At 33.3% G+C, this 25360-nt stretch overlaps 1 protein-coding gene across 1 annotated transcript in view; it reads left to right on the top strand.

Annotated features, from left to right (window-relative positions):
* LOC146404857 (uncharacterized) overlaps positions 1–25360 on the top strand; it is a 464658-nt gene that overhangs the window by 434560 nt on the left and 4738 nt on the right. The window contains exons 10-12 of the mRNA XM_085019480.1: positions 18658–18797; positions 22896–23000; positions 23790–24011. The gene's annotated coding sequence lies outside the window, so the exon portion shown is untranslated. The remainder of the gene's footprint in view (positions 1–18657; positions 18798–22895; positions 23001–23789; positions 24012–25360) is intronic.

Genomic DNA, 25360 nt, shown 5'->3' with positions numbered 1-25360 from the left:
GGAGCTGCTCTGTTATTTTCTATACCAGCCACTGTGCTAAGCACTGCACAATTATTACCTCCTATAGTACTCAAAATCACCTTTTGCATTCCCATGTTGATTCTAACTGATTGAAAACCTATAGGTTTTTGATGTCCTTTTTGGAAGAAGCCCATGAAGTCTATGCATACTCTGTTCATATGCTTTGCTTTTTTTCAGAATAGTTCACCCAATTACAAATATATTATCAAGTGTTTATTAGGTGTTCTGAAATTCACTGGAAGAGTTCCTTAATTATGCATTTTGAAAGCTATCAGTATTGAACTTCTGTCTCATGTCTTCATTGAGCATTAGTTCAGTCCACAATTATATAGTTTTTGGAGTTCAACTTTGGGTACATTACTTGCAAATTGGCCTTTCCCTTTTGGGGACTTATATGCTCACTTTGAAATGGGGATGGGGAATTATTAGGATCTCCAGAATTTTGTGGTACAAGACATTTTATCAGTATTTATTATAACTTTGATATTTGGACAATGAAAAAGTAAAAAAAAAAAAAAAAAAAAAAAAAAACAGTTTTCTTAACACAGACTACAAGATTGAAAAGCTCTACAAAATTCATTTTGCCTGGTATACCATCCTTAAAAACACTAGCACAATTAATCTGCCCATGAAGGGCAGTAGAAGCTGACACAGGGGGTCAGGATTCAACTAACAAGTTTTTTTTATTTGCTTTTTCCTACTCATATTTAGTTCCGACTTGGCCATCTTTTCCTTGAAAAATAAGTTTCCTCTTCTAAATATGAAATTTGGAAAAAGATTTTAGACATGAGCACTGACTGTTTTAAGAAAGGTTTAATCATTTAGGGGTTTTATCACTGATGGGAGAGTTGTGGAGAGAGTTAATTTGGGTAAGAAGGATAGAAAAAGATGATTCATGTGCTGGAAATAGCTGTGAAGAATGTGACCATAGGGCATAGTAGAATGGTTGGTTGAGGAATTGTTTTTCAACATATTTTTGCTTTAATAATTATGTCTTTTGAATAGAAAATTGCTGGGGAGGAAAGCCAGATTGTACAGACTTAAGGACAAAGCCAGTGGAGAGATGATGATAACAGCTGGCAGAGATCACTTAAGTGTGAACCCACTCTTTTAACACTGAAAGAAAGGATAAAAGGCAAAGAATAGAGAGAAGTGTGTTGAAGTAGGGGACATAGACCATGGAAAATATAAGTGCTATCTATGTGCAGCAGTGTAAAAAAAATTAGGAGGTAGACTCAACTTTTGAGGCTGAGACATGAATTACAAATGATGGTGGAGCACAGGGAACTCTACCCAATACTCTGTGATAATCTTTAGAGGAAATGAATCTGAAAAAACATTAATGTGTGTATATGTATGACTTGAAGCATTTGGCTATACAGCAGAAATTATCACAAAATTATAAATAACTATTATTCAATACAATTTTAAAATATGACTATGGGAGCAAGAAGAGTGAAGGGATTATTTTTTCAAAATGGAAATGTGATATTTTGCTTTATTCAAATGTATATACACACCACGACAAAAACTGAATTTGACCCAGGAAATCACAATGAATTAAAATAAATCTAAGTCCTGTGGTCTTAAAGTGTAACTTATGTCACATGGGAGTTGATTTTTTTAGTTTGAATCCTAAGTACTATACTCCTACTATTACTTCCTCTTCCCAATCTTTTCCCTAGTATTTGAGGCTTCCTGTAGGCTTAGGACCACTTTTTCATGCTAGTAACTTGATTATATTTAGGTCTATTTGGGGACTTGCTAATTTCTTCCAGATATCATTTGGTGTATGACTTCTTCAGTACTCATTTGTTTTAACTATGGGAATTTTAACTTGACAAAGCAGTTTCTCCTTCATTATTCCTTTTTTTCAAGAATTTTCCTGGATAGTGTAACATATTTATATTTCCCCATAAGTTTTAAAAGTATTTTGCAATTTAACAAAAAATAAATAAATAACATTTCCTGAAACAGTATTTAATTGAGATGTCATTAAATTTATATATTTCCTTGTGAAAAATATATTTACAGTTTTTTCTTTCCCTAAATTAGTTTAAAGGATGCTGCCCAGGAAAGTTTTATAGAATTTTTATGTGCTATTCATTTCTTGTGAAGATCTAGGTGTTTATACTTCTTATTTTAAGAGATAAACTAATTTGTTATATTTAATATTATAATATTAAAAACCATAATACTCTGTAGATTTAGTAATTAGCTAAATTACCATTTTTGTGTGTAGTATAAGATACAGGTCCAATTTCATTCTTTTGCATGTAAATATCAGTTTTCTGAATAATATTTATTGAAGAGATTGTCATTTCCACTTTGTATATTCTTGGTGCTTTTTTAAAACATTAGTTGATCATATATATATATAGGGTTATTTCTTCATCATCTATTCTGCTCCATTGGCCCATGTGTCTATTTTTTGCCAGTGCCATATTGTTTTGAATCCTCTTGCTTTGTGATATAATTTGAAATCAGGAAGTGTGATGCTCTAGCTTTTTCTTTTTCAAGATTGCCTTAGTAATTTGGAGACTTATGCAGTTCCACATGAATTTTAGGATTCTTTTTTATATTTATATGAAAATACCATTGGAATTTTTATAAGGATCACATTGAATCTGTAGATATCTTTGTGTAATATGGACGTCTTAACACTATTAATTCTTCCAATAACTTGTCATAGGATATCTTCCCATTTATTTTTCTTTGTTTTCTTTCATCAATATTTTATAGTTTTCAGTGTGAAGATCTTTCTCCAGCAATATTGGCTAAAATCATTCCTAAGCTTTTATTCTTTTTGATGCCATTATAAACAGAATTGTTTTCTTAGTTTCCTTTTTGGACACTAATTGTTTTGTATGCTGATGTATCTTGAAACACTATTTAATTTGTGTATTAATTCTAATAGGGATTTTTTGAAGTATTTAGGATATTCTATACATAAGATTATGTCTTCTGCAGGAGATAATTTATCTTCTTCCTTTTAATTTAGATGACTTTTACTCTTTTCCTTGCCTAATTGCTCTGGCTAGAAACTCCATTACTATGTTGGATAGAGGCAGTGAGAGTAGATAACTTTATACTATTCCTAATCTTAGAGGAAAAGCCTTTTTCTTTTCACCATTGATTATAATATTAGCTGTAGGCTTATCATATATGGCCTTTATTACATCTTCTATACTTAATATGTTGAGGGTTTTTTTTTTATCATGAAAGGATTTTGAATTTTGTCAGAAGTTTTTTGCATCTTGGAGTTGATCATACAACTTTTATCCCTCATTCTATTTATATGTTATATTACACTTGTTAATTTGTGTTTGTTAAATCAGTTTGTATTCAAGGGATATTTCCCACTTGTTCTTGGTATATTATCCATCTAACATTGCTGTTGAATTCTGATTGTTGATATTTTGTTAAGGATTTTTGCACCTATGTTCATCAGGTATATTGGCCTATAATTTTCTTTTCTTGCAGTGATCTTGATAGCTTTGTATAAAGGTGGAAGTTGTTTGATAAAATGAATTTGGAAGTATTCAATTTTTTGGTGAAGTTTGGGAGGATTAATTCTTCTTTAAATGTTTGGTAGAATTCCCCAGTGAAATCATCTGATCCTGAGGTTTTCCTTTGATTCTGTCCATATATTCATTATTGGTCTTTTCAAAATTTCTATTTCTTCATGTTTTAGTCTTGGCAGGTGGTATGTTTCTAGGGATTTATTTATTTTGTTCTAGGTTATCCAACTTGTTTGCATTTACTAACATATTTTGAAGATATTGTGGATTCAGTTCCAGACCCCCACAGAAAAGCAAATATCACAATAAAGCAGATTACATGAATTTTTTGTTTCCTACTAAATATACAAGTTATATTTACAGTATACATTTTTATTATGAACAATAACATAATTTCTAAAAAAGAAATGTATATACCTTAATTAAAAATAGTTTATTTCTAAATAATGCAAACCATCATCTTAGCCTTCAATGAATTATTATCTTTATGCAATAGTAACATCAAAGGCCACTGATCAGATGACAGGTATAATAATAATGAAAAAAAGTTTGAAATGTGAGAATTACTGAAATGTGACAAAGATACATGAAGTAAATAAACACTCTTAGAATAATGGTGTAGGATTGCCACAAAGCTTCAATTTGTAAAAAACACATCTGTGAAAAACATTAAAGCAAATCACAATAAAATGAGTTATGTCTATAATTGTTCATAGTAGTCTTTTATGATGCTTGATATATCTCTGGTATCAGTTGTAATATTTCCTCTCTCATTTCTGATTTTATTTGTCTTCTCTCTTTTTTTAAATTTAATTTAGCTTGCCAATTTTTTAATCCTTTCAAAATACACTTTCATAGATTTTTTTTATATAGCTTTCCTATTCTCTATTTAATTTTTTTCTGCTTTCTGCTTTGAAAGATGTTTAGGTAACTACTTCAATTTTTGTAACGTTTATCGCATAATTGTACCATCTCATTTTACAGTTAAACCTTTATTGAATTTATATTTTATTTTGTATTAAAGTTATACTGAAGTTGTGTTAAATTTCCCCAACCATTTGATCTTTATTTTCTTGCTGTGTTGTCCATGAAGACCAAAGAAAGGCAAATGATAGTTAATCCAAAATCTCTTTAGTATTTAAGGTATCTTTGCTTCTAAGTCATAACTACTAGATATTAAAATTAACACTATGTAAAAAAAGTCCTCAATTAAAAACAAGAAGAAATTGAGCATTGACTAGTTATTCCATTTTCACAGCCATTTTTATGTTCTCTCAAAAGATATTATTCTTTGGAATTTCTTCTCCCCTTTCCAAAGGTTTATTAACTGATAATTAATTGAATCTTACTCAAAACTAACATGAAGTCATCTTTATCATTTCCACTGATGTTCCTAGGATTTGTTACCTAGACACTGAATTGGTTTTACACAGACAGAAAACTTGTTTTGTTAAATTTTCTTGATCAACAGCATCTTTTATCATGTGTAAGGAAGGACATAAATCTCTTTCGCCACATAATATATATAACATAAGAGCTACCAACTAAATATTACAGAAGTTCAAAATAGGGTGAGGACTATGGACTGAAACAGATGAATAGGGATATTATTTTGAAATGGCATCGAAAATATGGTGGACATTTGTGTTAGTACCTCCATAAGGAGCTGAAAATGAAATGTTGTAATGGGTTCATATGTATGCTCATAAAACTGCAGAGAGGGAAGAAGCATCCACTACAAAAATTGTAGGGAATCTGACTATATCAAATATATTTTTGTCCATAATTTACATGAAATAAAGTTGGATACACTTGATTTTATCGTAAAATCAACATGAAACCATTGACAATTTCATGCAGAAAAATAAGTGTTGAGAGAAGAAAAAATAAAAGCAATTGATAGAAGGGAAATTTGTTACTTTTTCAAAGAACCATAATAATGACATATTTTTCTATCAAAGGAAAATAAGCTACCTTAAATGAATAAAATTTTTACTTACAATCAAATCTTGTATAAATAAAGGGAGAAAAAAACAAAGTAATGTTACTTGAATTATGGAAGTAATACTATCTTTCATGCTCCCCAGGGATCTCCAGGAAAAAGACAAAGATGAAAATTACCATTAACTGCTATTTGTGCAAAAATGAAACCAGTTGCAAATCTTTCCGAAGGAGGGTCTCTTGCTTAGTATTTGGTCTTATACATTTGTCCTTTGAGAGCTGTCACTGAAGTTATACTTTAGGAATCTGACAATATTTTACCATGCTATTTAAACAAAATATAGTTCAATGGGAATGAGTTAGTTATTTTAGTTTTGAACCTTCTCTTTATAATCTGATAGGCAAACCTGTTTATACTTTCATTTTTTCCCCTTAGGTATTTCTTGTTTTTTTGTTTGTTTCCCTTTTTTCCTTGCCTTTCCTTTCCTTTCCTTTTCCTTTTCTTTCCTTTCCTTTCCTTCCCTTTCTTCCCCTTGTCTTCCCTTCCCTTCCTTTTGTCTTTTTTCTTTCAGGACCATACCTGGGGTATATGGAAGTTCCCAGGCTAAGGGTTGAATCAGGCTTCAGCTGTAGGCCTATGCCACAGCCACAGCAATGCCCAGATCCAAGCTACATCTGCAACCTAGGCCTCAGCTATGCTGCAACACAGGATCCTTAACCTACTGAGCAAGGTCAGGGATCAAAGCCTCATCTTCATGGATACTAGCCAGGTTCTTTACCCACTGATCCACAACAGAAACTCTGTATTTCTTCTTTTGAAGTGTAGATATTTAAGTGATACTTTTCAACAATTACCAGATAAGCCTATACAATTAGGACATTTTTCCAAAACATATACATTGCCTTTCAGAGTTTGATATCTCTTTGTACTATCATTTTCAAATTGTGCTCTGAAAATCCTTGGATGATTTTAATTAGTCTTTCACAGCTGCCTTTTAGGAAAATTTAGGGATTTGTGAGAGGTATAGTTTTTGACTAGAAAAGTTAAAACTTTATATTGGTCTTCTACTTGATATTTCTTTTGAAGAAACTGTACTCTTGCCTTAAAAGGGGGGGGGTTATTCCTTTTTCTGCTTTAAAAAAGTTTTTTCTTTTTAAATTAATGAGCTTGAATTCTTGACCTAGTGTCCTTTATTTAAATAACATTTAATTTCATGTGTTCTCTGGAGAGTCATTTGGACTTAAATGTTTCTTTTCTTATTATTCTTTTCCACAATATTATTAAATTTATCTTCTCCAGACCTATCACACTGCTTACAGACACTAACATTCTTTTCAGAGAGAAAGGGGAGACAGAATTAGAAAGATGTTTGATCTGAAGAGAAATTCACTGTGGCTAACTACAACTCCCATTTAATAACATTTATTTTTCTATTGAATTAAGGGAAAGGAATTTACATCTAGAGTCCTTGTTCTAGTGATGGAAATGGCATTGTATCCAGGAGGTAAATATGATTCGGAAGTGACATTAGGTAGATAGAGACTGTATCACATGTAGGGTGACAAAAAGGAAAAAAGAAAAAAAAATAAGACCAGAGAATATATCCTTGAGGAACAAAATGTGAACTTAAGAAGAGTCAACAAGAAGACAGTTTTGTGAGCATTTAGCAAAAGAGGAAGTTGGCAGCTTGGTAAAAGATGCTCCAATAAAGGAGAGTCCTGCCATGTGGGGATGGGGAGGCAGTATCTGAGACTTCTTATTAAAGTCTTACAGTTCCAATACCGTTTGATTTGTATGCTTGGCAAGATATCCAGGACTCTTAAAATCTGAAGAGAAGAACATTGAATTCCATCCAAAATTTTAATTCAATTTTTTTTTAAGTTTACTTGATCTGTGGGGAAAAAACATGAGATATTTGGAAGTTTTATATATATATGTATATATTTGGCAGCTGTTCTTCTCTCAAGTAATAACTTTGAAGAAAATATAATTCTGTGATAAGCACAATATGTCAGAACAAAGCAGAGATAGACCTTTGAAACTGAGTTGAAGGATCCAGGGAGGATTATCAGCTTTATAAGGACATAAACCATGCAAAATAGGCCTATGCTTTCCTTTCCAGAACAGATCTGATTTATTCTGTCCATCTAAAGAGCTTCAGTTGACCCCTGCACTTCTATACTGGTTTGCATGGACTATGTACATACACACATACAAACACACATATACAAACATACATACATAACTGCATCTTGTTATAAAACAATAGCCTGGGTCCTTCCAGGAAAGGCAAGCTGAAAGCTATATGCATTGTCAATAATACACAAGTTATTGTTAAAGACCAAATAGGTATCTTCTAAGATAATTAGAACCAGTTTTGTGTTTTTCTATTTTAAAAATTATCTCAGGTCACCCTACATATAATAATCTTCTCCTAGACAATCTTTCTCTTCTTTATTCTTCTACCTATTGGAATTTCCTGAGATTTCTGTATTATAGAAACACATTCACACAAATAGAGACATTTCCCTCGAGTTCCTATAGTGAAAACCATGGTGCTCTGCACATATTTGGCACAACATCAAGGTTTTTGACTGACAGGCTGGCACTCCAAGCTAGCTGTGCTTCCCAGGCAGTGCTGCACAGAGTGGAAACATGGCTATGAAACTGATACTATAAAATTACTTTTCTAAGAATGCCTGTAGTGCCATAGGATGATACATATCGCACTGGAACTGGCTAAATCATGCTTCTGAAAGTGGTTTTCTGCAATAGTTTCATTGTTGTTTCATTTTTGTTATTGCTGAAGGTGGAAAGGGAATGAAGATGGAGGAGTATATCTTGTAACAATATTCTAGGAACTCATAATTTCTCTCTGGGTATAGCCCTTTGGCATACAGTTTTCCCCCAAGGATAGTTCAAAATGTAATATTTTTATTTTATCTTTCTGCATCAAAAAGGTCCTCTAAGCTAACAAACATAAAAATCTCATCAAATGATGCATAAATTGCATCTAATTCAGCAAATTATTTCATGACCCGCTTTAGGGTGGAGAAATCACAATTAAAGGCTTAGATCCTAGGGAAAAAATGGATTTGTAGTTATAGAAAATAACATTTCTTAATGATTGTTTGGTATTCATATTTTAGAGCATATAACCATTTCAGTCATCTAGGAAACTTAAATGACAGTAAGGTCCTTGACTTTTCATGGAAATCATTTTCATAATATTTGTAGACCCACCAAGAGCTGATTTGGAAGCAGAATGGGTCTTTTAAATAAATCAGTGTTTAGAGAGTATTATTACCTTCCTAAATTTAGTTATATGATCTTTCTTTATGGAACTAAGAAGTTAGTTTTTGTCATTGTTGTTGTTGTTGTTGTTGTTGTTTAAGCTTTTGTTGGTCCAAGCCCTTTGCAAACTCTCTATATTACTGTAGCCAGGTAAGAAATACTTGTGTTCCTCATATGCATAGAACTCGTTCAAAAAGAATGAAGTAGTAATTTGCCTGAGTCATTTCTTCATGTTATACATTCTCCTTAATGGTTTCACAGAATGTTGATTACCTATCTCTGTGTTGTCTCATATTGAGAAACATAGTATTCCTTTATACATATAACATATAATGGAATCATCTTTGCTCTGCACCTGAAACACAACATTCTGAAGTAACTATATTCCAATAAAATAAAAATGAATGAATAATAAATAAGTATTTTTAAAGAGAAATACAGTATTACTTACACCTATGTTAATTCTACATGTGTTCCTTCCCCAAATCAGTCATGATCTTGCAGCCGAATTAGCGAGACTGGTTTTTTAAGGTGACACTCAAGCAGTACAGGAAAAATAGAGGAATTAAAATGAGTTAAGCCAAAGCAAAGGGTGCTATGTGATCAAGTTTATCTTGTTTGCTATGAGCTACACATCAGCAGCACCCTCCTTTTTAGTAATTTACTACCTGTGTCTTCTCACTGCCTGGGGCTGGACCAATGTTGGCTAAATATATAAATAAATAAATAAAAATCTACTCAGTATGCAGTCTTTAGAGAAAGTACTATGAGCAGTTTAAAGAACATAGATATCATGATTCTTAAACTCAGTCATCACTTGGCATAAAGAGAAGCACAGGGTGAGTGGTAAAAGGCTAGTGCTCCTTCTTTTGTCATGAGAAACGGACAATTTTAGACTTAAAAAGAGAGATATTATCTGATTATGTACTACAGTCAGTATTATAAATATGTTTTGCACTTTCAGTAGTTTGATTCTGCTTGACATCCTTCCAGTTGTCCAAGCCAAAAACTTTAGGATGATCTGTGATTCCTCCTTTCCTCCCCACATATACCTAATTCATAAACAAATTCTGTTGGCTCCAATATCAAAATATATCTAGAATCTTAACACCAGATATTCTGTTGACACCCTAATCAGAGCACTGCTCCTTTCTGTTCTAGATTATTGAAGGAGATTTCTGATTTATTCCCCTGCCAATACCCTTGCTGCTCGTCAGTCTATTTTCACTCCGTAACTAGTGTGATTCATTTAAAAGGTAAGCCAGGTCATATCACTCCAATGGTTTCCCTTTTGACTTGGAGTAAAAGCCAAAATCCTTCTACATGCCCTGCAAGGTCCTCCCTGCTCTGATCTTCTGCCATTTACCTCACCTCTTCTCTGCTCTTATTTCTGGTCCTTTTTCACAGATTCAGTCATGCTGGACACAGGATGGTTTCAAACACTCCAGGCATGGTCCTATTTCCAGGCTTTGTTCTCTTTGTTCCATTTCCTTATACAGCTTTTCATGTAAATTACTACTTGACTCACTCCCTCACCTCCTTCCAGTCATTGCTCAAGTCTCACTTTCTCTCTGGAGGTTATACTGTCTACTCTGTTCAATATTGCAAATGGGCCTCTCCCTACTCCCAACTCCTCACAATTCTGATTCTCTGAACCCTGTCTTTTCTTTAGTTTTTATAGTACTCTTAGAACATACAATTCATACTTTTATGTTTATTGCTTGTTGTGTGATTCCCCCACCAGAAGGTTATCTCTTCAAGGGCAAGGATCTCTATCTATTTTGATCTTGATATACACTTGAGTACACTTAATGAATTGTTGCTGAATCATTGAATGGCAGAGATTTACCTATCCCTATTCATCTCTGTTACAGAAGAAAACAAAACATGTAATATGCAAGTGACTTTGAACATGGTCAGTATTTTATCATTTGAGGCATTAAATCAAATACACAGGGACAAATTAAACAGCACATATTTATCAAGAACTTGATGTATGTTGTACACATTTATCTAGATTTCAAAAGAAACATTAGGTATGGTTCTGACCTCAAAGATAACCTCTTGGTTGTAATTGGTTAATGAGCAAATCTTATCCATATTAATTAATTAGTAGAAAAAAATGCAACTCTTTATATGACTTTATGGCATTAGAATCACCAGGAAAGCATATTAAAACATTGATGGCTGAGACCCCTCCCCCAGAATTTCTGATTCAGCAGGTCAGGATTAGACCAGAGAATTTGCATTTCCAACCAGTTCCCAGGTGGTGCTAAATATTGCTGTACCTCACTTTTAGAACCACTGCTCTATCCTAACAGTTCTCAACCCTAGCTACACATTAAAATTATATGAATTTTTTGGAGTTCCCATCGTGGCACAGCAGAAATGAGTCCCAGTAAGAACCATGAGGTTGTGGGTTCAATCCCTGCTCAGTGGGTTAAGGATCTGGCATTGTCGTGAGTTGTGGTGTAGGTAGCAAATGCGGCTTGGATCCCACGTTGCTGTGGCTGTGGTATAGGCTGGCACCTACAGCTCTGATTCGACCCCTACCCTGGGAATCTCCATATGCCATGGGTGCAGCCCTAAACAGCAAAAATAAAATGAAATAAAATAATATGAATTTTTGTTAATTAAAAAAACATGCACTGGTGACCAGGTTCCAAACCCACAGATTTATATTTAATAGTGTTGGGTGGGGCATAGTCAAATTGATAATAATGTTCTTCCACTTCAGAAGGACAGTTGTATTGTTACTCAGAGTTAGTTTTCATAGTAAACCAACTGAAGAGAGATTCGAGATACTGTTCAAGATGATCAGGCCCTTTGCAATGAGCAATGCATTTTCTCAGTCAATTGCTCTTGTTTCCTTTTAGCATAAATTTTAGATTTTAATTAATATTTCCAACACACAAGAAGTCCAGCATCCCCCTCTTTTCTATACCCCTCAGTGTACAATTTTCAAAATTCCTGAGTTTATTAACTTCAAAAGATAATCCTCCATGCATTTGCCAGGAAGGACTAGGGCTCTAGAGACCCTGTTCCCACTTTCCAAATGTTATTGTTTCTGTTGTAGCCCAAAGATTGTCACAATTGAAAACTGCTGCAACCCTAACATATCTGCATTCAGTGGCTCAGACACCTTTGCCAGTCCAGGTGTTCATGGAGACCACAGAAAGATCTCCAGGTACTCTGTGCTCTCAAGAATACAGTTCTTCTGGATTACACTAACGTGCTCAAACACTTAAAGTGGAACTGCTCTGTCAGGTCAATGTGGCTGAGTCAGGTGGGCTTTTCAGTGTAAATGGTATGTGTGACTAGGACCAGCTCTTACCTAAGAACAAGTAGGGTATGCTTTCACTTTTCAGGAGGAATTTTAGGTTGAGATTCTTTACCTGCAAATAAATATCTATCTGGAATATTTCAATCCATGACAGACTCTAATAAAGTGGAATCTCAAAAAGGAAAATATCTGGATTCCTTTTCTTCAAGATGCTCCTTGGCCCCTATGCATACTTTTTCATCCATACTCCAGCTGTCACCTCTGCATATCTATGAAATTTCAGAATAAGAGTTATGGGTAGCCCAAAAAGTTGCCATCATATCCTTTCCATACGACAATGGGTACTACTAAATACCATTCATTTTTATTATTAACTGGGACCATTTGAATCAGTATTTTCCTAATAATGAAAATCTACTATAGCTTTATCTCTATACCATCCAGTAAGAAAAGGGCTGGCATACATTTTTTCTTAAATCCTCTTTAAAGGAGATTTGCTTTTTAAGTTGAAACTTTCTTCTCTGAACATACCAAGGAAAGAGACTATGGTTTATTCATTTGATATTTACATTTCCCCTCCCAGTCTAGCATACCATGTGGAAAGCACTGATTGAATGTTAAACTGAATTATAAATTTCTGACATTTATCCTAGTTCTACTTACACAAAATATGTCTCTCTGATATTTCTATTCTTCTCATTGGAGATACATAAAATAAGTGTAAAAACTTTTGAACATAAAAAATATTTAAATATTTGATGGCAGCTATTTTGTCCTTACCTTTTTGGTGTTTTTTACTCCAAACTAAGCATCTCCATTCTTTTAATTCATTTCCTATGTTAGGGAATCAACAATCGTCCCCAATTCACTTTTTGATCTTAGATCAGAGGTTCTTAAACTGAAATCCATGGATACCTAGGGAATCCATAGATGGGTTTCAAAGAATTCTGCAAAAATTCTGAAACTGTAGATATTAAGCATGTTTTTCTGGGGAAGATAACTATATAGCTTCTTGGAGATTATCAATGATCTCCCAAATAATAAGCATCACTGAAGGAAAATTTTTCCAGTTTGTTGTTGTTGATCTTATGTTTTGTTTTGTTTTGTCTTTTTGCCTTTTCTAGGGCCGCTCTCGCGACATATGGAAGTTCCCAGGCTACGGGATCTTATAGGAGCTGTGGCCACTGGCCTGCGCCAGAGCCACAGCAACACAGGATCCAAGCCACGTCTGTGACCTACACCACAGCTCAGGGCAAGCGGATTCTTAACCCACTGAATGAGGCCAGGGATGAACCTGCAACCTCATGGCTCCAGGTCAGATTCATTAACCTCTGAGCCATGACGGGAACTCCTGTTGTTGATCTTAATGTGTGGTTTCCAGAGTTCCCATCTTGACTCAGTGGTTAACGGATCTGACTAGTATCCATGAGGATGCAGGTTCAATCCCTGGCCTTGCTCAGTGAGTTAAGTATCCAGTGTTGCTGTGAGCTGTGGTGTAGGTTGCCGATACACCTTGGATCCTGTATTGCTATGGCTATGGCTACGGCTATGACTGGCAGCTATAGCTCCAATTTGACCCCTAGCCTGGGAACCTCCATATACCACTAGTGCTGCCCTAAAAAGAAAAAAAAAAAATAGGGTGGGGGTTATAAAACCAGAAAGAGCAGAGAAAATTTATTATTTTTCTTCCATAAGACATTTTTTTTAAATTAATGCTACTCAAGCTTCCACTTAACTCTCTACCTGTCATGTGATATTCTTAGCTAACAGTAAATTAAGTTGTAAATAAAACTGCTCTTTTAACACACACACATACACACACACACACATTATCAAGCTTAGTTCTACTACTACTTTTATATATCTTTTAGTGTAGAATTTATATCCCACATTATACCCATTAAACTTTATCATGTTGATGTGGCTCATCATCATAGACATTTTCTTGCATCTTATTTCTTATATTAATTAACCTTTCTGGCTTCTAGTCATTTATAAATTTTAAAACCATGCCTTCTCTTTCATCTTCCAGTTTGTCGATAAAACCATTGAAAGCTCTGTATCAGTCCACAAAAGACCACCCTATACTTTACCTGTGAATCCCTTAATCTACTCTCTTTGGAGGTTTCTTATTTGGGTTCCCTGGCTTATCATACAGTACATAGTTCACCAATGTTTTAGATGAAATATCATGAAAGAGTTTGATGTCTAAATTAAAGGTTTACTTTATCAACAACATGCAATTTGCTACTCCTGTCACCACAGAAAATAAGGTTATTTGGGACAAAACTCTACATAATGTAAACAATTGGTATTACTACTGACTATTGCTTCTCTAAATTTTGGCTAACAATTCTAGAACGTTAAACAGTTTGAAAAAATTATTGAAAGGAGATCATCAATGTATAACACTACATTACTCCATAAAATTGCGTATTAAAGAGAGCAATTTAGAATAGTTTAGGGATTTTTATTTTTTAAAAGGGATTCTCTTCAAAAATGTGTTTTAACAAGTTTGCTCTGTGTTATACAAACAAGCATTTTAAAAGAATGAGAAAAAGTGACTCATTTTGATACAGTGAGAGCTTGCTGTCATTTTTTCAATAGCAGAATGTAGATTCTTTATAGCAAAACATTGCAACATATAATACATGTATAAATATAGGGATATTAAATTATTTATACAAAATTAAGCATCATGGATGTTATAATATTTTCTCAAAAAATGGATTTTTTTCCCTTATTTGAATGATGCATAACTGACATAAAAAATGTTATAGAGGGAAGGAACACTTACGGATTATTGACCAAATCAAATATGTTAATTTGTTGATTTATTTTAATATCACAGTTGGTAAAAAATATTTATAAAACTCCTATAATAATCATACATATAATTATAGATGTTTTACTAATTTTAATAACATAATTTGTGATATCGATTTACTTGTTAACTATTGATTTATCTATAAATGTTAAGAATTTTCTTAGAAATAAACAATGATAAGTTTAGAAAGAGTAGTTTGGGAGTTCCTGTCGTGGTGCAGTGGTTAATGAATCCGACTAGGAACCATGAGGTTGTGGGTTCGATCCCTGCCCTTGCTCAGTGGTTTCGATCTGGCATTGCTGTGAGCTGTGGTGTAGGTTGCAGACGCGGCTCGGATCCCGCGTTGCTGTGGCTCTGGCCTAGGCTGGCAGCTACAGCTCCGATTCGACCCCTAGCCTGGGAACCTCCATATGCCGCAGGAGCCGCCCAAGAAATGGCAAAAAGACAAAAAAAAAAAAAAAAAAAAAAAAAGAAAAAAAAGAAAGAGTAGTTTGAATTTTGAAGTGTGGTGCAAGTGAAATAAGAGTAAATAATTAAATAAAAAAGAGAAAATAGGAAGCAAAATGGAACATATAATTAAAATTAAAATGTCTATTATTTCTTTAAAAGTCATTATCTCCCAGTGAGGAAAAAAATTTCCCATATCAGAAATATAAAAGCATACAAAACAAAACTTTAAAGAATAAAATAATATTTTTGAATATAATTTCTGTCAAAGTTTTTAAGGTTGTAAAACATATTTACAATCAAAGCACATTTAACTTCTGCATAAAACATGAACTCCCTCAAGAATGACCTTGATCTTTAATAATATATAATTTTATTTTCTGAGAAGCAAACCATACCTCAGTGTGAAAGGGCTATCATCCAGGTCCCTAATAAAGGAAAAGAGCTGAAGTTTCTAAGATAACAGAAAATAAACCATGATAAGATAATTACATAGAAGATGCTTCAAATATTTAAAGTTTGGAAAATTACTTGAACTGTTTGGAAAAGCTAAGAACATGTTTTTAGATCAAATGATATATAAATACCTATCAAGCTAAAGGAACTTTTGAACCTGAAGTTGTTTTGAGTTCTCACACGTATCAGTTCAAGTTGCATTCTTGGCAATAGCCTTCTTAAATCACATCCATCAACATGTGATCACTTGCTTACATGCTGCAATCATCAGTGTAGTGTTGGATTATGTCTTCCTTCTTTATTTTCTTTCTCCTTCTGTGAAAGCTGAAGGGATAATTTGGGAGAAAGAAAGAGAGGTATTATAGATTATGGGGTTCTTCATCAGCAATATGAATCTCCTTGCTGTCTTGGCTCACTTTGTGGTACTTGGCATATGTATGAAGATACTTAACCAAAAAAAAAAGCATTTACTATAAAATTTAGCTTTCACAAAAGGAGAAAGAAAATACAGAGGAAAGACAATAAGCAACAACTACACTGACATTTTTGGAAGATCATGTAGACATTTTGTAAAGGTCATATTTAGTCCCTGGGTTTTCCTTTCCGAGAAAAAGGAATTATCTTTTTTCTTCTGAGGTGTATGTTTCCAAGAATCTGTAGAGTTTCCCAAAAGTAAGCAAAAACCGAATCAAGCCATACTTCTCATATACCACACGGTGTGTGTGTGTGTGTGCGTTGGATGTCTATTCCCCCCACCCAATAACATCAAATTGCTATATGTGATGATCAGTCATGCTCATAGCAAAAGGAAATATCTGCATGGAAAAGTGCATATTACCTTCCTAAAAATAATTGCCTAAGAAGCACATTCATTTTAATGTTTTAAATCTTATGAGAATATAATCAACTTTCAAATTTCTTGTTCAGTGAAATTTATGCTCTAATAGGGGAAATGGGGAATTGAAAGGATGTTTTTCTGTTTTGTTTTTTGTGAGAACACTCAGATGCATCCCAATCATAAAAGTGGCAAAAGGAGTTTTATGTACTTGTGATTGGTTAAAGAAAGATGTCCTGTATTATTGATTAAAATATAAAGCTATGGAAGGATTCTTATTTTAATAATATAATAATACATATTACAGATTAACTGCTAAAATTGTTCTTCATTATTTCAAGATTTAAAAATATATGCAAAGGATCCAATGTGTATTAACCTTTAGGTCAAAATGGTGACATGATTTTCTCATTGATAAGTATAATCTTGGAATATAATGGTATGAAATTCCATTTTCCACAATCAGGCTCATGGAAACTAAAATCTTTGTGGGGTACCCAATCATTCTAATGTTAGAGGGTCAAGAAGGACACTGATTCTTCCAAAATATATAAACATCCAAGAACCGAAGTTGGTAAACAGAGAATTTTATAGAAATGTTTATGATCACTTTTGAAGTTTGTCCCATTTGTTCAGAACATTGAACAATGTATTAATGAACCATGAATTCTGAACCTTCTTCTTCCATTACAATATTTAGTTTGAAAATATTACAACAGGAGTGAAATAGAATTTTTTATAGAGTATTGGAAACATTTCAAACAGGATATTTTTCATTAAATAGAATTAGCAGCCTTCAAAATTACTAGATATTTGTAATGCATATTGGAAGTTTTCTAGATTTTTAGATTCTCTTAAATTTTATTTTTCTAGATTTCCATTTACTGTACTTTTTAAGAAATTTTTTATCCCAGGAAGATCTTTTAAAACACACATGCATTCCACCAGTCTTAAGAACTATTCTCTGAGTTATCAGCATCTTCTGATTAGAAATTCGTGCATTTGAACAGCGGTAGGGATAGTTAGTTAAAGCTATTGCTGCTGACTCCTCCTGCCCCTTTTTTAGAATTAGCATTTTAATATTGTTTTATTTTACATTTTATTTTATTTTATTTTATTTTATTTTATTTTATTTTATTTCATTTCATTTCATTTCATTTCATTTCATTTTATTTTATTTTATTTTATTTTATTTTATTTTATTTTATTTTATTTTATTTTATTTTAGGTTTGCTTTAGCTTGTAGAAGGATGCCAGGACTTACATGGGGTTGAGCAAATCTCTCATTCTGAGTAAAGCTAAATGACTACTACTAGATTTTTTTTTTTTTATTCACGATTATCATGCCAATGTCAGTAAAGTGCTATCTCTCAAATCATGTCTCTTAGGATAACTTCTGAACCCAAAGCAGTTAGTGAAATAGACTAAATATCTCTAAAATCATTTGTCTTTAAATGTTAAAAATAAAGACTAAAGAGTTAATCTACGATTCTATTTTTCTCCCTGAAGTTTAGCTTTTGTATTTTTCTCACTCTTCTTTATTTAACACAGACTGTTTTTACTTTAGCAGTTAAATTAGTTTTTCTTGTTTTTTTTTCCCCCAGCTAGCCTGAGCTGTTCACCTGAAAAACTGATTCTATGGAAAAATGCTTTCCATCTCCCAAATAGCCAACTTAGTAGCAAATGTGTGCCTCACAACCTGGTTTTAAGTGAGGAACTTATTGTATCAAAATATCTGTCTCTCAGTGCTATGCTGAGGTCATTATTCACAGTAACAAGTTCTGAATACTAATTTCCATTGCTAGTAGATTTAATTACAGGGGTTAGAAGGCACCTTAGAAAGAATTCATTCTTACAGTTATGAATACTTAAAAACATATTTTTAGGTCCATTTTTCTGTAAAATATTACTTCCACTAAACCCAGTATATAAACACATAATAGCAGCAATTTACATTGAATGAAGATGAGGTTGAAGGTGAGAGATGAGTAGGTTAACGTCTGCTCAATCACTGTCTATTCTGATCCCTAGAGACTGCTGAGATATATCCATGGAAGCCTTGAATGAAAATGGCAGAGCTAGTCTGTCCATCTCATTTAAAGATGTAAAACAGATTCAGAAGGGGGAAATAACTTGGAGAAGTCAGCCCATGGATCAGTGGAAATAAAGAAGTGAGTATGACCTCCTGAATCATTAAACTATCCTGTCTTGGATAGCTTATACCCTCTTTAAGCAGTTAAGTCATAAGATGAAGCTCAAGCATGACATTTATATTTAGTATGTTAGCAATTTTCCTATTCTCTTTGGGCAAAATTTGTAAAAATTAATCTTATGCAGATTTCAATGTGTAAAACTAACTGGCTATACTAAAGATATCATTAAAATATTTCCAGTTTTAGTTCTAAATAACTTTGATTGACTTTCCCATAAAAATAATCTGCTCTTCATTAAACCTATCATCATAAAGATTCAATCTGGAAAGCTGCCCTTCTAAAAACAAAGAAATGTCATCTTTCTGTTGCCCATAGAACAGAAGTAGTCCAAGACTGCAAGACACACTGTCCAGTTGGTTGTTGAGTGGGAGCAAAAGGCAGTCAAGAACAGAACTTCTAGTTATGCATTTTTTCCATTTAAAAAAAGGCTTTCTCCACAATGAGTTACCACCTTACAATTGTCAGAATGGCTGTCAAACATAAGCCAAATAATAATTGCTGACAAGTACATAGAGAAAAGAGAACACTTGTTTACATTTGGTGGGAATGTAAATTGGTGTAACCATAATGCAAAGCAGTATGGAGGATCCTCAAAAAATTAAAAATAGGGAGTTCCTATTGTGGATCAGCAGAAACAAATCTGACTATTATTTATGAGGACCCAGGTTTGATCCCTGGCTTTGCTGTGTGTTAAGGATCCGGCATTGCTGTGACTGTTGTATAGGCCAGCAGCTATAGTTCTGATCGACCCCTAGCCTGGGAACCTCCATATGCTGTGTGGGGCAGGCCTAAAGAGACAAAAAAAAAAAAAAAAATATATATATATATATATATATAGAATTTCCATTTGATCCAACAATTGCATTTCTGAGTGTGTACTCAAAGAAAATAAAAATACTAACTTGAAAAGGTATAGGTACTCCATTGTTCATTGCAGCATTATTTACAATAGCCAATATATGGAAGGAACCCAGTGTCCATCAATAGATGAATGCATAAAGACAATGTGGTATATCTACACAATAAAGAATTACTCAGACATAAACAAAGAATGAAATCTTGCCATTTGTGACTTTATGGATACATCTAGAGGGCGTTATGCTAAGTGAAATGTCAGACAGATAGCAAAAACATCACATGATCTCAACTTATATGTAGAACCTAAAAACATACAAACAAGTAAAACAAAACAAAACCATACACATAGATACAAAGAACAAACCAAACAGGTTACCACAAGGAAGATGAATAGGGGGCTATATGTGAAATAAGTGAATCCATTAAGAGCTACAAATCCCCATTTATATAAGTCATGGGGAATGTAATATACAGTATAAGGAGTATGGTTAATAATATCATAATAGTTTTGTATGGGGATGGATGCTTACTAGGCTTATCATGGTGATCATTTCATAATGTATACAGATGTCAAATCATTATGTAGTACACCTGAAACTAACACAGTATTGTACATTCTTGGTTTATTGTTTTCCCTGTTTTTCAAGCTTGGACAAATTCCTAGCCATTAGCTTGCTTCCATTAGTGGCATGAGCTATATCTTTCAGGCTTATTGAAATGAAGAGGCATGAAAAATAATTGGCATTAGCTATAACGAATGGACTAATGTAATGTTCTCAATCTTCGATTTTCTCATTATGTGCCCCAGTTGCTAATGAAAACTTTGTAAATAAATCAATAGGTAAATTATAAGAAATATCTTTTAAAAATCCACTTTTCCAAAAAAAAGTATATTGATGTTGCCAGCTCTTCAAAACTCATGCTGTACATGTCAGTAATACCTATTGTAAACTGCTTATGTTCTAATATATCTGATAAGTTGTGACTTATAGACAGAAAAGTGTTTTCTCAGTGTCTGAAGGTTATTTATCAAGGCAAGTCAACTAGTAAGTCTTGCTTAGTTTATAATATCACAGAATATTAAATATTTATAATAAACAACAGAGGGAATATTATGACTTCAAAAATAATACTTCTAAATTGAATTTTAACAAAATATTATTTTAACAGAAATGCCATTACAAGTTATAGAGTTACAACAAAATTATCACCATTTTCATAAATCTTGCTGGATATGTCTCAAAGTTGACTAATTAAAATACCTTTTTAAGGAAAAATTACTTAGCTATTTTCATTATAGTAATATTTAACTTGTACTCATATGAACTATGTGTATATGACATAAAGCTCCTATACATCTATAAGTAAAACTACAAAACCAAAAAATAAATTTAAAACTTTAACAGTAATTTTTTTTCTCTCACTAAATTAATATAGCAAGTAGTTTTGAGTTGAAATGTTAATGGCATACCTGTTTGGTGGAGATCTTTTTAAAATTTTTTTATTTTTTTAAATTTTATTGGAGTATAGTTGACGTAATGTTGTGTTACTTTCAGGTGCATAGCAAAGTGAATCAGTTATAAATATATCCATTCATTTTTCCCCATAGAGATTATTACAAACTATTGAATAAATTTTCCTATGGTACATAGTAGGTTCTCATTAATTACCTACTTTATACAATAGTGTGTATATGTTATTCCCACCTTATCAACTCCTCCCTCCCACCAACAATTTCACCTATGGTAAATTAAACATAAGATTGTTCTAGAAATCTGTGAGTTTGTTTTTGTATCATTTTTATTAAATTACACATATAAGTGATATCATATGATATCTGTCTTTATCTGTCTTACTTCACTCAGTATGATAACTTCTAGTTGCACCCATGTTGCTGCAAATGGCATTATTTCATTATTTTTTATGCCTAGTATTCCATTGCATATATGTACCATATCTTTTTAAAAAAAATTTTCATTAGAGTTGATTTACAATGTTCCGTCAATTTCAGCCATACAGCAGAATGGCACAGTTATACATATACATACATTCTCTTTCTCATATTATCTTCTGTCATGTTCCATCACAAGTGATTAGATATAGTTTCCTGTGTTATACTGCAGGACTTCATTGCTTATCCATCCCAAATGCAATAGTTTGCATCTACCAACCCCAAACTCCCAGTCCATCCCACTCCCTCCCCCACTTCCTTGGCAACCACAAGTCTGTTCTCCATGTCCACGAGTTTGCTTCTTTTCTGTAGATAGGTTCATTCATGCCATATATTAGATTCCATATACAAGTGATATCATATGGTATTTGTCTTTCTGATTTATTTCACTTAGTATGAGAATATCTAGTTCCATCCATGTTTAAGGAATTCTAATAATTTACTCTTCCCTTTTCTGAGATTCTGCAAATTTTTGGTTAGTTGATATAAATTAATATTCACATCATGGGAATGAATAATTTGTATACAAAATGTATACTGTGTCTTTTCTGGTCATAGCATAATTATTAAACTACAGCACTATCATGTAGCACCAAAGGTTTATACACACAAATGAACACATGTTTTTACAACACTCATCAGTATGTAGTAAGAAAGCTGTCATCTGTGAAAAAAGTTTGAATTAGTATTTATAATTTAGTCTCCATGATAGAAAAGTGCATGGGGAAGCTGTAAGTGCTTATGTAGAAGCTGCATCAAGTTACCCAGAAAATGTAGCTAAGGTGATGAAGGTGGTTACAGCTAAATAACAGTGTAGACAAAACAGTCTTATACTGAAGGAGATGCTACCTAGGGCTTCCATAGCAAGAAAGCAGAAGTCAATGCCTGGTTTCAAACCTTCAAAGGATAGGCTGACTCTCTTATTATGAGCTATGCAGCTGGTGACTTTAAGTTAAAGCCAGTGCTCATTTACAATTCTGAAAATTCTAAGCCTTAAGCATTATGCTAAATTTACTCTGCCTGTTCTCCATCAATGGACCGAAAAACCCTGGATGACAGCATATCTGTTTATAGCCCACTGTTGAGAACCACTGCTCAGAAAAAAAAAAAAAAAAAAAAAAAAAGGTATTCCTTTCAAAATATTATCGCTCATTGACAATGCACCTGGTCACCCAAGAGCTCTGTAGAAGATATACAATGAGTTTCATGTTTTTTCCACACCTATTAACAAAACATCCATTCTCTAGCCCATGTATCAGGAGCAATTTCAACACTGAAGTCTTATTATTTAAGGAAGATATTGGGTAAGGCTAACCAGCTGCCATAGATACTGATTCTTCTGATGGCTCAAGGTAAATTGAAAAACTTCTGAAAATATTTAACCATTCAAAATGTCATTAGGCATATTTGTGATTCATGGGAAGAGGTCAAAATATCACCATTATCAGGAGTTTGGAAGAAGTGGATTCCAACCCTCCTGGATTACTTTGTGGGGTTCAAGACTTCAATGGAGGAAGCAACTGCAGACATGGTAGAACTAGCAATAGAACTGGAATTAGAAGTGGAGCCTAGGAGTTCCCGTCGTGGTGCAGTGGTTAACGAATCTGACTAGGAACCATGAGGTTGTGGGTTCGATCCCTGCCCTTGCTTGGTGGGTTAATGTTCCGGCGTTGCCGTGAGCTGTGGTGTAGGTCGCAGATTGGGCTCGGATCCCGCATTGCTGTGGCTCTGGTGTAGGCTGGTGGCTACAGCTCTGATTAGACCCCTAGCCTGGGAACCTCCATATGCCACGGGAGCGGCCCAAGAAATGGTAAAAAGACAAAAAAAAAAAAAAATTAAATTAAAAAAAATAAAAGAGGATAATAAAGGGTTTTCAAAAAAAAAAAAAAAGTGGAGCCTAAAGATGTGACTGAATTGACTGAATTGCTGCATCTCATGATAAAATCTTAAGAGATGAAGAGTTACTTCCTACAGATGATCAAATAAAGTGGTTTCCTGAGATGGAATCTACTCCTGGTGAAAACACTGTGAAGACTGTTGGAACGATAAGGATTTAGAATATTATATAAACTTAGTTGATCAAGCAAGAACAGGGTTTGAGAGGATTGACTCCAATTTTAAAATTTTACCTTCTATTGTAGGTAAATAACTCTCAAACAGCATTAAATACTCTGGAGAAATCATTCATTAAAAGAAGAGTTAATTGATGTGGTAAACTTATTGCTGGCTTATTTTAAGTAATTTTCACAGCCACCTTCAGCAACCTTCAGCAACTACCACCATGATCAGTCAGCAGCCATCAACATTGAGGCAAAACCCTCCCCCAGCAAAAAGATTCCATCTCACTGAAGGCTCAGGTGAAGGTAAATTTTTTTAAGTAATAGTTTTTATTTAAGGCATGTGCATTTTTTGAGATAATGCTATTGCACACTTAATACAGTGTAAATATCTTTTGTATGAACACAGAAACCAAAATGGTTTTTGTGACTCGAGTTGAGATAATCTCTTTATTACTATGGTTTGGAATCAAGGCAGCAATATCTTTGAGGTTTGCCTGTCTTTTATTTATTGGTAAAAATCTTATCAAGGGTAGTTTGAACAGCATTTGCCTTGTTGTTGTTTTTTTTTTAATTTACATCATCAAAACATTTTTAATTGAAATATAGTTGAAAAAGTATTGTGTTAGTGTCAGGTATATAACACAGCGATTCACCTGTTAAATACATAATGTAATAGTCGTCATAATAGGTCTAGTAATAATCTGTCTCCATATAAAGTTATTAGAATATTGCTGATCATATTCCTTATGCTGTATATTACATCCCTATGACTTATTTAATTTTATAACTAGAAGTTTGTACCTCTTAATTCCATCCACCTATTCCTCCCATTACCCCTACTCCCCTCTTCTCCAGCAGCCACATGTTTTTTCTCTTTATCCATGATTCTGGTTCTTTGTTTTTTAGATTTCACATATAAGTAAGATCGTGTGTTATGCGCCTTTTTTATCTGCAATATTTGACTTAGCATAATCCCCTCTAGACTCATCCATGTTGTCATTAGTGGGTGAATAATACCTCACTGATTATACACACCAAGTCTTTTTTAATCCAGTTGTTTATTGATGTACACTTAGGCTGCTTCCATATCTTGGCTATTATAGTATTATTATTATAGTAATAAACATAGGGTGCATATATATTTTTGAATCAGAATTTTATTTTCTTCAAGTAAATATCCAAAAGCAAAATTGCTGGATCCTGTGGTAGTTTTATATTTATTTTTTTGAGGAACTTCCATGCTATTTTCCACAGTAGCTGCACCATTTTGCAGTCAATCCCAGTACCAGCACACAATTCTTCACAACTTTGCCAACATTTGTCATTTGCTGTATTTTTGACACCAGGCATTCTGACAGCTGTGAGATGGTACCTCATCGTAGTTTTGATTTACTTCACCCTGATGATTAGGGATGTCGTGCATCTTTTCTTGTGTCCGTAAGCCATGGATGAAAGTGAGAGTTAGGGAGCATATTTGTTTTGTGCCTGATCTAGGGGAAATGCTTTGAGATTTTTATATTTTCAAATTTTTAATTTTTATTATTGAAGTATAATTGATTTACATTATTATATTAGTTTCCCGTGTACAGCATAGTGATGCAGTATTTTGCAGTTTATACTCCATTAAGTTATATACGAGCTATATATGACTA

This window comes from Sus scrofa, chromosome 3, assembly GCF_054392235.1.
Source record: "Sus scrofa isolate SSC_HxYL_T2T_F1_AM1 chromosome 3, Sscrofa_HxYL_maternal_Yorkshire_Landrace_v2.0, whole genome shotgun sequence".
NCBI classification, from domain to species: Eukaryota; Metazoa; Chordata; class Mammalia; order Artiodactyla; family Suidae; genus Sus; species Sus scrofa.
Note: the sequence above shows the minus strand (reverse complement) of the source record. Positions and strands in the feature narration are given on the sequence as shown.